Source organism: Stegodyphus dumicola, chromosome 6, assembly GCF_044657685.1.
Source record: "Stegodyphus dumicola isolate Sdum_Otavi_A_Nest chromosome 6, ASM4465768v1".
In the NCBI taxonomy this organism is placed as follows: domain Eukaryota; kingdom Metazoa; phylum Arthropoda; class Arachnida; order Araneae; family Eresidae; genus Stegodyphus; species Stegodyphus dumicola.
The window spans coordinates 180,236,495-180,252,427 of NC_140773.1; positions in this window are offsets into that span (position 1 = coordinate 180,236,495).

A 15,933-nucleotide genomic window follows, 5' to 3' on the forward strand; every position below is an offset into this window, starting at 1 on the left:
AATTTCTCAAATGTCGCCAATGCGCTAATTATGTTACAAACGCTTGTTAGATTTTGTAACTTGAACTAGTTACAAAATTCAAAAGGCAATGTGTTAGGAAATTGCATTCCCCCTTTGCAGTTCGCAGAGCCAAAAAAGATAAGGTATATAATTCCGCGGCAGAATCCAAGAATTGGGGTGACAACTGTGTGTCCACCCGATGTGAATTATCGAAGTGTCTAACAGCCGTGAATCATTCCAGCATGGTGTGGCGATTTCAAGGCATGGAAACCTGCAGTGGAATATATCTGTGGAAGATAGATAGTAATATGAATCTAAGCGGATAATTTACTACTTCGCCAAGTACCTGCCTAACTAAATGAACTGTCGACTCATGTTGTATCAGTCAAGTACAGCTGGTCAGTACTCATGTTGTAGCAGTCTGTTGTTCATCATATGGCTTGACTAACGTGTCACAGTCTGATTGGATATGTTCACCTGTTTTGTTATCTTATGTTTTTAACTACCGTAAGTTACTACTCCTTTGGTAGGGAATCACGATTTACATTACTGCGTATCACTCTCAAGAACCTCAAAAATAAATAAATAAATAAATAAATAAAAAAAAAAAAAAAAAAAAAAAAAAACAATATGTGCAGAATTTAACACACTAATGTACGATAACTAATTAAATCTTAATCTATTTATTACGCTTAAATTAAAAAAATGACCCAAAATAATACAAAGGAAACTCCTGCAAAGTTAGAATAAAACAAAATGCAAAACAAATAATAAAGAATAAGAATTAAATAAAAGCAAACGAATAACAAATATAAAATAAACAAAATACGAAAAAGAAATATTTACATAAATTTCACCATCAAAAACGGAATCAGTTTTGAAAAGGCTTTCAGTAACATGGAGCAGCAGCCAATCAGCAGATTTTTAACCATGTATAAAGACGTCAGTAATTCACCAGACTTCAGCCAAAATTGAACGAAGGGCTCGTATTTTAACAAAAGAAATATTGCGTGCTACCGGGTAAACAAGAGTGTAAGTTTTAAATATGCAGCTCTTCCTCTTCCCTAAGGGATGGGAAAAAACTGTCCTGCCTCAGAATAATTTTTAAACGGATTTATATTATCACAGGATCCTTTTTTTTTTCTGAAAGCACTTCTTATAGGACGACTTCGCAGTACTTTTTCCTTTCCTCCGAGAAAGGGAGACGGAGGAAAAAACTCTCACCTTCACAACGCAAATTCAGACATAAAAATATGCGTTGCAGAATACGAGGAGCTCATTTTTTTCCTCTTTACGCCTTTCTAAAGTTAATGCATGCAAATATTAAAAACCCAACTTTTTAATCCCTCTGGGTATTTACTTTTCCGACATTTTAAACATTGCGGATCTTCTACTGTCATTTTTTCTCATCTTCTCTGCGTCTCCAGCTCTTCAATGTAAATGACTTTGACTGCCGTCCGCGAGTTTTGTAAAGACCATTTCATTTGCCACCTTATTTAATATTCATTGGATATACAAAAGTGCGGCGTTTAGGACTAGAGAGAAGAAATTCAATTGAATATATGCATTTTTTGCCTTAAAACCCTTTCTAGGTGCGATGCAAGTTTTCCATTTTATTGTAAAATTGCGCGGGGTTGTATATTAGTTGTAGGAATATTCGCACGAACTCTACTTATTTGCCTGACACGAAGTAATACATAACTTCCTTACATAAAAATGCAGATAAGAAACTTGCATGGCATAAACTTCATTGTTAAATTTTTCTTAAATCTCAAGTGCCATATTAAAATTTCCAAAAACGAATCTTTAATCGAAATAGTATTATCTATTATAGGATATTATTAAATATTATCTATAATAACAATAGTGATTATATTAACGATTTGATTTAGATTTAGACAGTTAACGAAAATTAAACTCTGTCGTGTAAATGATTTCTTAGCTTCCTAATTTTATAGAATTGAATTTGAAAAATGTAATTTAGATTTGCAAAATATAATGCATTTTCTCTAAGAATACATTCAGGGTTCTAGATAAGCTTGTCTTTCTGTGGGTGTGATCGTATTACAGTTAAATTTCGGTTTCAGCATTTGTTTACATTTTCAGGCACATTGTTCACTTTTAGAAGTTATCATCTAGGTATGTGATGACAACGAGAGAGTTTATTAGTCCAAAGGGGCTTGGTCCCTGAACGACTATTGTTTTCGTTTTGCGATTTTACGTTGAATCACTATAAATGTTCGTTTCACTTTTCAAATTTTTGCCACCAATGTTACAGTCCTGCATTATATTTGAAGAAGTTAAATAATGAAAAATTTGCATAAATGTATGTATATTTCTCGCATTGTGATAAAACAACGGTACATAGAGCCATCGAATTTTGAATGACGTAATCCTACTGCGAATATGCTCACCAGCGGCCGAGCGGTAAAGTCGCTGAGCACTGGTAGTTCGGGCCGAGGTTCGAATCCCGCTAACGGGCTTCGTGTATACGAGCCAGTCCCCCTTAGTAAGTCCTCCACGAAGGCATCCCTCCTCTTAGGCAGATAGCTCTAGTATGCTTCGCCGTAATTCAATAAACCAAAACCAAACCTACTGCGAATATGGGCATGTGGAAGCCGAAATTTGGGATTTGTTTTATTATCGATTTCATATTTTGTAAAACTTTAACCAATTTTTGAGTAACAAACTCAACGATTTGAAAGCGAACAATGGCAACAATCTCCGGGGGCGGGGACCTTTTTATCTGCAGCGCGCGGAACTGTGTATCGGAAATTCTAAAGATAGGCTCATTTTAAAATTATTTTGCGACATTGCTATTGAACTGAAATTTATGGTATAAGTGCGAAGAACATGATATTTAATAAATAAAGGTAACACACCAAACATAAAAAAAACTCCCCTTTGAACGTAATTTAAAATCTGAAACCTTTCAGATTTTTTCGTGTATGCGTGTTGTTTTTCTCTATGTGTAACTGAATACGAACCAGTTTCTTTGAAAATATGCTCCATGAAGGCATTATTTCCTTTGCTCAGAAAGTCTTCGCGTGCTTTGCCATGGTCTAAATAATCCAATCGAATTCATTAATACCGTGCTACAACCTGACATCAGAAGCTTAATTTAACAATGCAACATAACATAAAAGCCAACGTGATGTATTTTACAAGATAAGTCGCTAAGAAAAGTCTTCTTAGCTAGAACGCTAAGAAGGCGGGAGAAATACCCTATAGACGTATAAATTAACTTTTATTATTTTCTCAATATGAATGAATAAACTGAAAATTCCATTCTCAGATTAATTAACAGTATTATCTGTGAGTAACTGATGAGAGTTGAAAGCTACTGCTAAGTTCAATTTATTGTAAAGTTAAAATTTTGAATAGGGCTTACGTCAGACATCTTTCCACCCAAAATATTCATCTCGATGGAAGGCAAAAAAAGTAAAGAACTTATTACTTAACAAATAACTAAAATGAACATTAAAACTAAATACACATTTAAAAATTAAAATGCGCATTAAAATAACTAAAATGCACACTTAAAGAACATTATTACTCTTTCTTATGCAATGTAAAGAATGTTAAAATTTTCTCACAACAACATTCTAAATTTTGATGAAGATCGTAGACAGAACGTTAGGTTTCTTTGAGACTACTTCTACCTATAACGGTTTAAAAAATTCGAGCTAAGAAGGTAAATATTTTAAAATTTCTTTTGTCTTGATAGTTATTGTACGGTAGAAGGAAGGCTATAAACTGTCTCATCGATCTCTTTAATACATATTGAATACACCAATATTATTATTTATCTTCAATTGAATTACTGCCCACTCAACTATACTAGAATAAACAATTCATTTAGTCACAGATATTAAAGCAGCTTTTCATCGATGTAGATCATTTATAGCGAAATATTAAGTATTCGATTTGTTATGTGATCTCACGCCGCATCCGTTCTTTTACTTGACTACACCTAGTGTTCAATTTGGAGACACTTACCTAAAGTTTGTTTTGACTGCATTTTAGTTAATTAGTTTTGGATGTATAAACAATTCAACCCATAGAATTAATTCGATTAAATTAATTCTATGGGTGGCTGTCCATATAGCCCACACGTTGAGCATCAGCAGAATTTAATCTGCATTTCCGTGTTTGTCTGATGATTCCTCCGAATAAGTAATAGGTCCTCCAGTGGCCACTGAACACTGGTTATTTGGTGTGGGGTTCAAATCCCGGCAAACGGGCTGGCTGCATGGGTGTTTTCACGGTTCCCCATGAAACGTGTAACGACTATACGAGCCAGTTTCCCTCAAATAGTTCTCCGCGAAAGAATCCCTTAGGCAGATAACCCTCAAACGCTTTGCCATAAGTTAATAAGGCAAACGAAACCGAATAAAAGTGGGCTTCAATAAGTCGAGTCCTTCAAGTGCAATACAGACAATATTAAAAAAATCGATTATATGCAAAATACAGTGGATGGACAAAAATATGGAAACACCTTGTGAAATGCATGTTTGAAAAGAAAGATTGATTTTAATGAAATATGTAGGCGCTGGCGTTTTTGACTACTGACGCCACCTATACAACTTCGTAAATGTGCTAAACAGTTCAGTTGTTGTCGGAGTACTGTTATGTGACGTTGTCATTACATTATGTCAGAGTTAACAGACTTCGAACGTGGGCAAATTGGAGCACGTATGGTAGGTGCTTCCGTAAGCAAGGTAGCCGAGGTGTTTAGTGTTTCAAGAGGTACTGTATCGAAGATTTATTCCGCATATTTGAAAAGCGGAAAAACATCATCTGCTAAATCACAGCGCGGACGAAAATGTGTCCTGAGTGATCGTGACAGACGATCATTAAGGGCAATTGTGACGAAAAATAAGAAGACCACAGCTGCAAAAGTTACTGCTGAAATGAATGTTGTGTTACCGAACCCTGTGAGTACCAAAACAATTAGAAGGGAGCTTCATAAACAGGGAATTGCTGGCCGTGCTGCAATTGAGAAGCCACTCATCAGTGATGCTAATGCCCGTAACAGGAAAAGGTGGTGTTTAAGTCATAAAGCCTGGACTATAGAGCAGTGGAAGCGAGTAATATGGTCTGACGAGTCTTCTTTCACATTGTTTCCCACTTCTGGCCGAGTTTACGTCTGGAGAACGCCATCTCAAGCCTATAATACAGACTGCTTGTTGCCAAGAGGGAAACATGACGGGGGTTCTGTTATGGTTTGGGCAGCTGTCATATCCTTCTTTTTCTTGGGCGTGTAGCTTCTGGATATGTATTTACTTCCTACCGTAGACGTATCGTACTGTGTGCGTTGCATAAAACAGCCATTTTAACGGCACAAAACTTTATTAACACACAAATAAAAATAATAAGTACAAACGATGAACACACAAGTATCACTTTGTATCTTGCATCTAAGCTGACATACAACACATTTCCTTCGTTACTTCGCCACTAACTACTAACTACTCTTCTCTAGTCAGTTTCATGAGAGAGAGGCGTTGCAGGCGTTCGGCTAAACTGCGCATGCGTGGTCATCACGTCATGACACCTCCCCTCGAAAAGATTTGATTGCGTCTTTCAATGACCTGTCAAATCCACATATATAAACATTTCTTGAAACAAAATAAAATAACATTCATGAAATTTTCGAACATAATTAACCAATTCTTACCATTTTAAATTAAAATTACTTCAACATAAATTCAGTAATCCTATTCATTTAAAAAGATGTAACATTCAATTAACTTTTCAAACTTAAATCCTTCACATAATCATAATCATATAAGCAGTTATCATATAAACGAGACAATACAAATCAATCAGTAACATTAAACATAATACTTTAGCAAACCCTAGCTAAACCTTTAAACACATTACCTAACGTTAGAAAAAAAATTTAGCATTTTAGCTAAAAAAAAAAAAAAAAAAAAAAACTAAACAGTCAAAATGTCTTATAGTTCATAGTTCATAACATCAGTCATGCTTCACTCACTGGGAAATATAATCATGTCATTTTAAGTCACGTCATCAATAAATTCAGCATAGTCTTTTAGTCTACACATAATGTTACTGTTCCATTTTGTTAACGCATAAATTACTGGATGCACATATTCACTTTCTGATTCAACGATTAGCTTTAGCTGTAAAAGCTTATCTATTTGACGATCAGCTTCATTTCTTAGAACTTCAGGTATTCGATACGGTTTCTGCTTTCCTGGCATACTTCCAGGTTTCAGTTTGATGCTGTGTTCTCTCACATTGGCGATTTTCGGAATACCAGTTCTTAGGTTCTTATGCCTTCTTAAAATTTCCTTAAGTTCTTTCTTCTTATGCGGTTCAAGGTGTGTAAAATCACATTCCTCATTAGAATAGTGTTCTTTTGCTTTCCGTGGAACAATTCTTGGAACGTTTTCAACTTCGCCGAAATCAATATCTGTATCATATTTCACACCGACATTATTCACAGCGGTATTGAACTCTCGTATCTTGTTTGCGTGAACGTGCTTCGATGAATTGTCAGGCATTTGTACTATGTAACTATAATCAGTATGCTTTTTGATGATCGTAGCAGGTCCCGTTCATCTGGCATAAATTTTGTTTTGGCTATCAGGGATTAAAACTATAACCCTGTCACCTTCCTTGAATTCTTTATGACGAGTCTTTCGGTTACGGTAGAATGCATAAGCTTGTTGCTTTCCAACATCTGTAAGTCCTCCGTATTCAGCAGCTTTTTCCAATTTCGTCTTCAAATCATTCAGATAATCGGTAACTGAACTTGACTGTCCATGAGGAATAAGAGTTTCATTAGTCCATGACGATTTCAAAATAGACAACGGGCCATTAGGACGTCTTCCATAAAGCATTTGGAACGGACTAACACCAGTCATAGCATTAGGAACTTCTCGGTAGGCTCAAAGTAAATACGGTAGATGTTTCTCCCAATCTTTCGAACGTTCTCTAACGGTATGATGTATCATTCCCTTTAAAACAGCATTAAATCTTTCTACCAGGCCATTTGAACTTGGATGATAAGGAGTCGAGAACCTTGGGGACGATCCGATCCTTTTCAAAAACTCTTGGGTCAACGAAGCAGTAAAATTAGTTCCTTGATCTGAAGCAACAATTTGAGGAATTCCTGTACGTGAAAAGATTTGCAACAATGCATCGCATGTTGCTTTGGCATTCAAATTCTTCAATGGCACCGCTTCGGGCCACCTTGTACATTGATCAACAGCACACAAAACATATTTGTAACCTCTACAGCTTGGCTCTACAGGTCCTAGGATATCCACATTAATTACCTGGAATGGTTCTTTAGGACGTGTTACTGGCGTAATCGGAACTTCATCAAAGGGACGCTTTTTCGCTTGAAGTTGACAAGAAGTACAAGCACTGCAGTATTCATTTACATCTTTCTTGATTTCAGGCCAATAGAACGAATATCTCAAACGTTCGGCTGTCTTCTTGGTCCGCAGGTGACTTCCCCATAAGCTAGAATGAGCTAAGTCCAAAATTTGTTTTCTTCTTTCTTTAGGAACGACTAACTGGTAAACTCTTTCTCCTAGAACTTTATCTTTATGATACAAAAAGTTGTCAATAACAGTAAAGTTATTACTTCCGTTCTTAACATTTTGCCAGCATGTTTTTAAAGATGGGTCATTCATTTGTTGCACTCGAAACAGTTCTGAATCCGAAACACATTGATCGTGTCCCGTGCTACCTTTGGAATCATCCTTACCTGTATCTTCATATACAAGAGCACAACATTCTATTATCTTCTTAACAGTTTCATTACATTTTTCATTAATTAGGTTTTCCCTATCATGGTTAAGTATTTCGTCAAAATTTTCAGTTTCATGAAAAGGCATTTCACCGAAACTATCAGTAGCAATGTTTACATTTTTACATTCAAAATTAAACTTTCTTTTATCATCTCCCCTTAACTCATTAAAAGCACTTAACGACAAGAGTAAATCATTACATAACTTATCCACCATTGCACATGTTATAAAAATAGGTGACATAAATTTATCATTTTCAGAATATATTACTAAAGGTAGGTTAATGAGAGGAGCTTTTAAAGCTTGTCCAAAAGCTGACGTGAGGATAACACTTCCATGTGGCGTACGGTATTTTTCTGGTACAATGTCGGTCTGGACAACGGTTAATTGCGTGCCTGTATCTGCTACTGCATTAATTAATTTACCATCACATATAAGTTTAACGATTAGCAAGTCATCTATTAATTCTTTAACTTCTTGATTCTTAGCAAAATATTTAGAAGAAATCTTTGCAGTTACGGCGTTAGAATTATTCTTAATTTCTTCTTTAGCAACCCTTTCCTTATCTTCATGCAACAATATATTATGATACTTAGAATTACATTTTGAACATTTTAATTGAGAAGGGCAATTTTTTATTCTACAATTCCTTTCGAAACAAAGAAAGCACCGATTAGAAGCCCTTAAACTCTTTTTCCTTTCTTCCGGAGACATAACGCATTTTTCCGAAGCATGATTTTCGCTTTCGCAAAATAAGCAAGGGAAAGTTCGAACAACTGCAATTTTGCTTACATTAGGGAATAGCTGGCGCCAAATTTGTTGGCGTCGAATGAATTCCGAGTGTGGAAGTTGTTTCGCTTTTCATTTGGTCGGCACAAAACTTTATTAACACACAAATAAAAATAATAAGTACAAACGATGAACACACAAGTATCACTTCGTATCTTGCATCTAAGCTGACATACAACACATTTCCTTCGTTACTTCGCTACTACCTACTAACTACTCTTCTCTAGTCAGTTTCATGAGCGAGAGGCGTTGCAGCCGTTCGGCTAAACTGCGCATGCGTGGTCATCACGTCATGACAGCAGCCATATCGTGGTTCTCTGCTAGCCCCATGATAACTGTATCAGAGCACATGTCTGCCAAGACTTATGTGAACATTTTGGCCGATCAAGTTCATTCCATGGTACAAACTTTGTTCCCCGATGGTGATGGTGGTGTCTTCCAAGACGACAAAGCCCCTGTTCACACAGCTCACATTGTCCAGGACTGGTTTTCTGAGCACGAGGATGAGTTGTCCCATCTCCCCTGGCCATCACAGTCACCAGACCTGAATATTATCGAACCTTTGTGGTCTACATTGGAACGGAAAGTGCGTTCTCGTTATCCACCGCCAACATCGTTATCTGAACTTGCCACCGTTTTGCAGGAAGAATGGTATAATATTCCCTTGGCAAACATACAGGAACTGTATTTATCCATTCCGAGAAGACTGCAAGCTGTTTTGGATGCCAACGGGTTTCCTACACCATATTAAGCAAAGAAACATGTTTCCATATTTTTGTCCAACCCCTGTATTTTCAATAGGTTTTAGAAATAAAAACATAATTCACTTAATCTATTGATAATAATGAAGCATAATAATCAGTGCACCTTATAATTGTCTGCGAATGGATTCCTCAATTTGTATAGAGTGTTAGGTTTTTTTGATTTGAAGAACCATTAAAAATAAATGTGGACTCGATAACATTCGAACCAAGGATTTTCCAAGTGCAACCGAGCATGCAAACCACTTAACCAGACAGTATACATGAGGGGGAGAGAGGCGATGATTTCTTACTAATTAATCTCGTTTACCTCAAGATAAAATTCAACACTAGTTCTTCAACACAACTAAAATGCTCATACACTATAAAACTGCAGAATGCTTATGGGCTATCACTTGTTTCAAGCCGCCCAGACGGGAGAGTGGTATCTACGCTCACTGCCGAATCGAAGGGTCCGGGCTCGAAAGCAGGAGAAGGCATGGATGTTTCTAAATGTATAATGCCTGAATGGCATGAGGGCACGCAAAATATGCGGCGAGCCGAAAGTTCTCTCAAGAGGTTTGAGTTAGGAGAAGAATGGTGAGAGACGCTCGGACCCGTCCCCCGGCATGCTCTCCTTCAAAACTGGGGGGGGGGATTGAGCAAAGTTGGACTGTTACCATTATGGCTTTGGCCAACGACAGACGCAATCTAGTTCTTGGGCTTCTTTTGATTACAGACAAGTGAGATTAGACTTGTTTTGAATTTCAGGCTAGCCTTTCTTCGAAAAATGGTTTCCGAGTACATACAAAATGTTTCCAATTTTGCTGTATTTTTGCCATTATGCTTCCAAATTTTATTATAAATAAGCTGCAAAGGATCACTAAGTAATTAAACCTTTTTAAAAAATTTAAACAAATTTTTAAAAATTCTTGAATTAATTCATAAACGTGTAAATTAAAGCTCTTAAGGTAATGTACTGCAATGAGAACTAATTGGAAATGAAGCGAATTAAGACTCAACATACAACTTTTGGTTTAAAACGAAAATTAATATTATGTCCAGTATTAGATGAAACGGAAATTCTTGTACCATTACAACGTACTTCATAACTGCGATCTAGAAGTTAAATCGAATAATAAATAACAGTATTAACATTTATGATTTTTTTATTAATTTAAAAAGTACAGGTAATTTAAAGATTTTTATCATTCTAATAAAACTGAAAAAATTTCGTTCAGTAAGCTAATTTGGTAGTTTATTACGAAATATTCCACGTGATTAGGAAGGAGTTCGAGTGATTTAGATTTCAAGTAATTACTGTTTTAAGTGCGGAATAGTAATTATGTTTATCATTATTATTAGTTTTATTATTATTACAGGATTTACTGGGTATTTAGCTTAAAACCAACTAGCCATTATCTTTGCTTAAATAGCCTTTTTTTTTGGAAACTTTTAAATGTTTTCGTATTTGTATTTATATCGATAGATGAAAAAGATGCGAAATGATAATGAATGATGATAATGATATATGATAATGAAATAAATGATAATGAAATAATAATAATGATAATGAAATAAATGATGGGTAAAATTTAATCGTTAGAGAACATTTCAAATAAAAATAAGCCTGTATTTCAAAAACGAACAACGCGATCTCTCTTATTCAATAAAATTAGTTTATTTTTGAAAATGGAGGAATTGTTTTTTCACTTTTTTCATGAGATTATCAATTTGAAAATTTAAGAACACAGAAAACTTAGATTGAAAAATCTATAAATTAATATTTTTTAAAATTTACGCATTTAAATTGTTTCTCTCCTTGATAAAATTAGTACTTTTGTTTATAACAGGATTCGCTTATCCGAACCGATTAGGGCGAAATCATTGTAGTGAACCTATAATTGAGCTCGTTTTCATACAGTACGGAAAATGACTTATTTTCATACTCACCATACTAAGAAATAATATGCTTTTAAATTTGTTTAGCAGAAAGTAAACTTTTCGAAACTTCAGAATTCCTTTTGAAACATTTTAATCACACTTAACATACCATAAAAGACTTATCTACAAGTTAAAAAATTACTATAGTTTTACTTTTCAAAATATTAAGCAAATTCTCCATAATGAAGCCTAAAAAACGCAGAGTACAAGAGTTCAAATCAGAAATATTTGTAAATCACAAATATTTATCAAAGACTTAAATAACTTAATTAATTACATTAAAAATAAAATTAGGGAAAAATCATAACATGCCTTGAATAAAAAAACAGCTCCAGAGGTTTCCAGAGTCTTTTTGTGATATATTTTCTACATCAGTGGTTAGTCTTCTAACGGTTACAGCCGAAAACAAAGCGGAGAAAGAACGCAAGGCAAAAACGTCGTGGTACAAAACATCCTGGGAGAAAAGAAAGCCAAAGACATAAATAATATCGCAGTTCTAAAACATCGCAGTACAAAATACCTTCGTCGAAAATAAAGCGGTTCAAAAACATCGCAGTGTAAAAACATCGTCTTCGAAAATATCGTGGTAAAAAATAAAGTATGTGCAAATAATCGCATGACGATAACATTGCAGACATGAGCTTTTCAGGCTTTAAAAGTTGTAAGTCGCATACATATTTGGAATCGCAACAAATGTTAACGACACTTTAAGAATAAACGGAAACAAAACAAGGTATAATTTTCACCAAAACTACATCAGATTAACAAACGTGAAAGAAAGTAATTTGATAATTAACTAAGCAAATTTATAGAGGTAACCTCATGCAGTTATTTATCTTCCTTTTTCTAAACATTTTTAGCTGTATTTTTCATGAAAAAATTTTGAGCAAAACTTTATAAAAATATATTAATTTATTAATGACCTTTGTAAATTAACTATGTAAATTTAAAATTAAGTGTTGTAAGTTAAATTAATTTTCTACTCATTTTCAATTTTAATTTGATTAAGTTTCCTTCTTACTTTTTCAGTAAAAATTTCATTCAAAAATATGAAATATAAAAGTAAAAATATTCCTCTGTCCTACTTGCGCTCCCAAATCAATGCAAAAATGTATTTACAGCTTTTAAAAGCTGAAAACGCATGTGTGCGATGTTATCGTCATGCGATTATTTGTACATTATTTTTTACCACGATATTTTTGAAGACGATGTTTTTAAACCGCTTTATTTTCGACCACGATATTTTCTCTTTGCTTTATTTTCTCCCACAATGTTTTGTTCCACGACGTTTTTGCCTTGCGTTGTTTTCTCTGCGACGTTTTCGTCTGAGATGTTTTTGCCGCGATGTTTTCGACGGAAACCCTACTAACATATTTACCACAGAATGGTTAGTGGGATGTAACTAAAAAAATTATCATAAATTTTATTGCTAATGCATTATAGTTTTTCGTATGTTCTATACAGGGTTAGTCTTAAAGAAATGACAATTTAAAGTTTTATAGAAACAGTAGTGTTAATGTCGCCACTGAAATACATATATGGATAGAATAACAGAAGGTTTCATGGCTAAATTAAATATAGCCTATGTGCGATCCTCTTTTAACATACACCAATGCGACAGCCAAGTTCTTCCCAAACGTTTCTCAGTATGTCCATGTCGATACTTGCAGCAGTTATTGTGATGCATTGTTTAAATACATCCAAACATAGTGAAAGTGAAGGAACAAAATCTCAGTCTTTGATTTCCCTCCAATAAGCCGTCGCATGGTTTTAAATCTGAACTTCTCAATAGCGAATGTGCCAAAGCAAAGTTCTGGTCTGTTGAACGGCCTATCTATCAACGAAGCAGAGTTTCATCCGTATCCCGTGCTCTATAATGATGGTGTTCATCCATATCGTGTTCAAATCATGGTGCAATAAAAATTTTTTTTTTCATATTCAAACACGCAAGAAACTTTTTCTCTCTGATTAGCCACCATGCTGCTTGAGTGATGTCAAGAAAATCACGTGAGGCTGAAGTCATGAAAGCATGTGAAAACAGGATATAAAGCATAGAAGTCTATAAATTTGTACTAAAAAGCTTTCTGACAAAAACAAACATATTTCGATTCATAATCATTTAAGCTATTTCTTTTAGGCTTCTTTTGATCTGATACATACGTATTTCCATACCTAAAGTTTATATCATTCATTATTTCTCTATCATTTTGCGAACTGAATCAGGCGCAGTTACTGTTGAGGAAAGCTTCTCCACATGTCGAGGTCAATTCGATACGCCTTAGGACTCCTGTAAGTCAAAACATGGATACTTGCGTACTATTTTTTATAAAAAATTAAGAAGATTTATTTATGATAAACATAATGTATTAAAATTGTTTATGCTACCGTTTTTTGATGCTAAATTCCGTTCTAAGGAACTAGCTCTCTTTTACACAACAAAAATAAGTTTTAATTGATGTAATCATGTATTTACCTATATATAATGAGACTATAAAAACAAGCTGATGTAAATAAATTTTAGGACTGTGGCTTTCATATTCATTTATTAATTGTTTTATTTGTGGGTTAATTTCATTTATTTTTTAATTTTTATCCATTAAGCTGGATTTCTGTTAAGATGGGTTTTATTGTGCATCACAAATAAATGGTTTGAAGTCCATCAAAGGCTGCTTTCGGATGGATGATTTTAAAAGACACGTTCCTTATGTCTGGCTAATGACGTTTATGAAAAGCAGTCTGGAATTCTTTCCTTGAACGAAATTTACTTAAAAGTTAATCACACGAAAAGTTTTAATAAACATTTCTTCGTAAGTATAATCACCATCAACGGCGTGAACATTAATATGATTAGCTTTGCGCAAAGGCATCCTTTTGAGTAAAGTCAAAGAAAGCGAACATTGCCAAAATGATAATTTACGTAAGAATTCCTTTTGTAGCTTACCATAATACTGAACCATTTATTTAATTAAGTGATTCTGCTAGTGTCATTCTTTCCAACATAATTAGTTTGGCAAGGTACTGAACCACGTACCTTAATTAAATTGAAAAGGATATTTTATGGGCGGAAAAGGTCGCGGCAAGTGCAGGAGTAAGAGAATTGTTATTGCCTACGACAAGCACATTTGTGAGGAAGTTCTTTGCGGAATGAGAAAAATTACAAATATGCTTGTTTTCCTTGCTAAACGATATTAAATGGCTGCGTTAAAGTCAACGCTTTATTGAATATAACCTAGTTAAATATGATAAATAAAAGTGGTGAAAGGAGAATTTAATACATATTCCAATGAAAACCGGCTGAGAGGTTTTTAGCTTTAAAATACGGACTTTGATAAGTAATCGCAAAATACCGAAAAGTAGTTTTCAATAGAATGCCGACAGTATTATTAATCATGCAGATCAATGGCAAATAAATGCATCTCTTAAATAACTACTTTTGATAAGTCTGGATCATTACGTTGAACAATAGCCATGTAATACCAGAAAGATAAGAAACTATTTTACTAATTATGGGATCGTAAACCTGAATGTTATACTCAAAATTGAGTTTAGCTCAAATTTTGAAGATAAGTGGGAATGCTCATTTTTGATTAAAATAAACGTTGCGGCCATAGAATGCGCGAGGTTTTCTTCTGTTAATAACGTTAATTTTATAGAAATTTCTCACCTCGATAGTATTTACCTTTCTGTTTTGCTGATTTAAATATTGGCTAGTAACGGATGTTCGCCTTTCGCACAAGTAGTACTTTTCTATTAATTTAAGAGTTAAATAAAAAAAGCTTAGTCTAACATTCTCACTACTTTGTGATTTATTTCAGACTAAGTCATAACTCACTATCAGTCTGGTAGGATCTGCAGGACTTTGATACAGTAGAGCCCTAAAATGTTATTAATGAAAACAGAGCATGTTATTAATATCATTATTTCGAAAAATAGCCTCTAAAGCCTGTTTTGATTATTATCATAATACATCAAAAACAGAAGTAAAGTTATATGTGATAGGATGAAAATAAAGCATTGCCAAATTATGTAATTAAAATCTTATTAGGCGTACAATTAACAAAGTTACTTTAAAGCAAACTATTTTAGCATACACTTCAACTAAAACTTTCGCTAGTTTATTGATTACGGCGGAGTATAAAATAACTACTTGTTTTCAAAAGACGTTCAAGGGATAACTGCTCGTATTCATGTAAAAGACTGATAAATAACGAAACTTATACAACATTCCCGCTCATCGAGAACCGTACGGATGATAAATCATCATTATTCAGTATTTTTTCATTATGTCACTGATAGGTCCCGAATCTTAGTGAAGGAGATCATAATTTTTCTCAGTTTTGTAAAAGTAATCCCGCAGACATCTCATTCAATATTGTTTGAGAATGCAATGCAAACATTCGGTTTACGTATTTCCTTGATGCAGCTTCTAACTTAAACAGCGAATGCATAACATGTGGAGGCAGACATCCACTTGATTAGCTCTAGTCTGAGATGAATTTAGGAACACCAATAGGGATCGAACACTTGCAAACACAGGGTGACGCATGATGGGCACGAAAAAACCCGATATACTTGGATCGTACAGAAATGATTGACACAACGGCTCTCACAACGAAATTATTACACTGTGCGAAGGGAAAACAAGTGAAATAAACACAAGGGGACGTGAG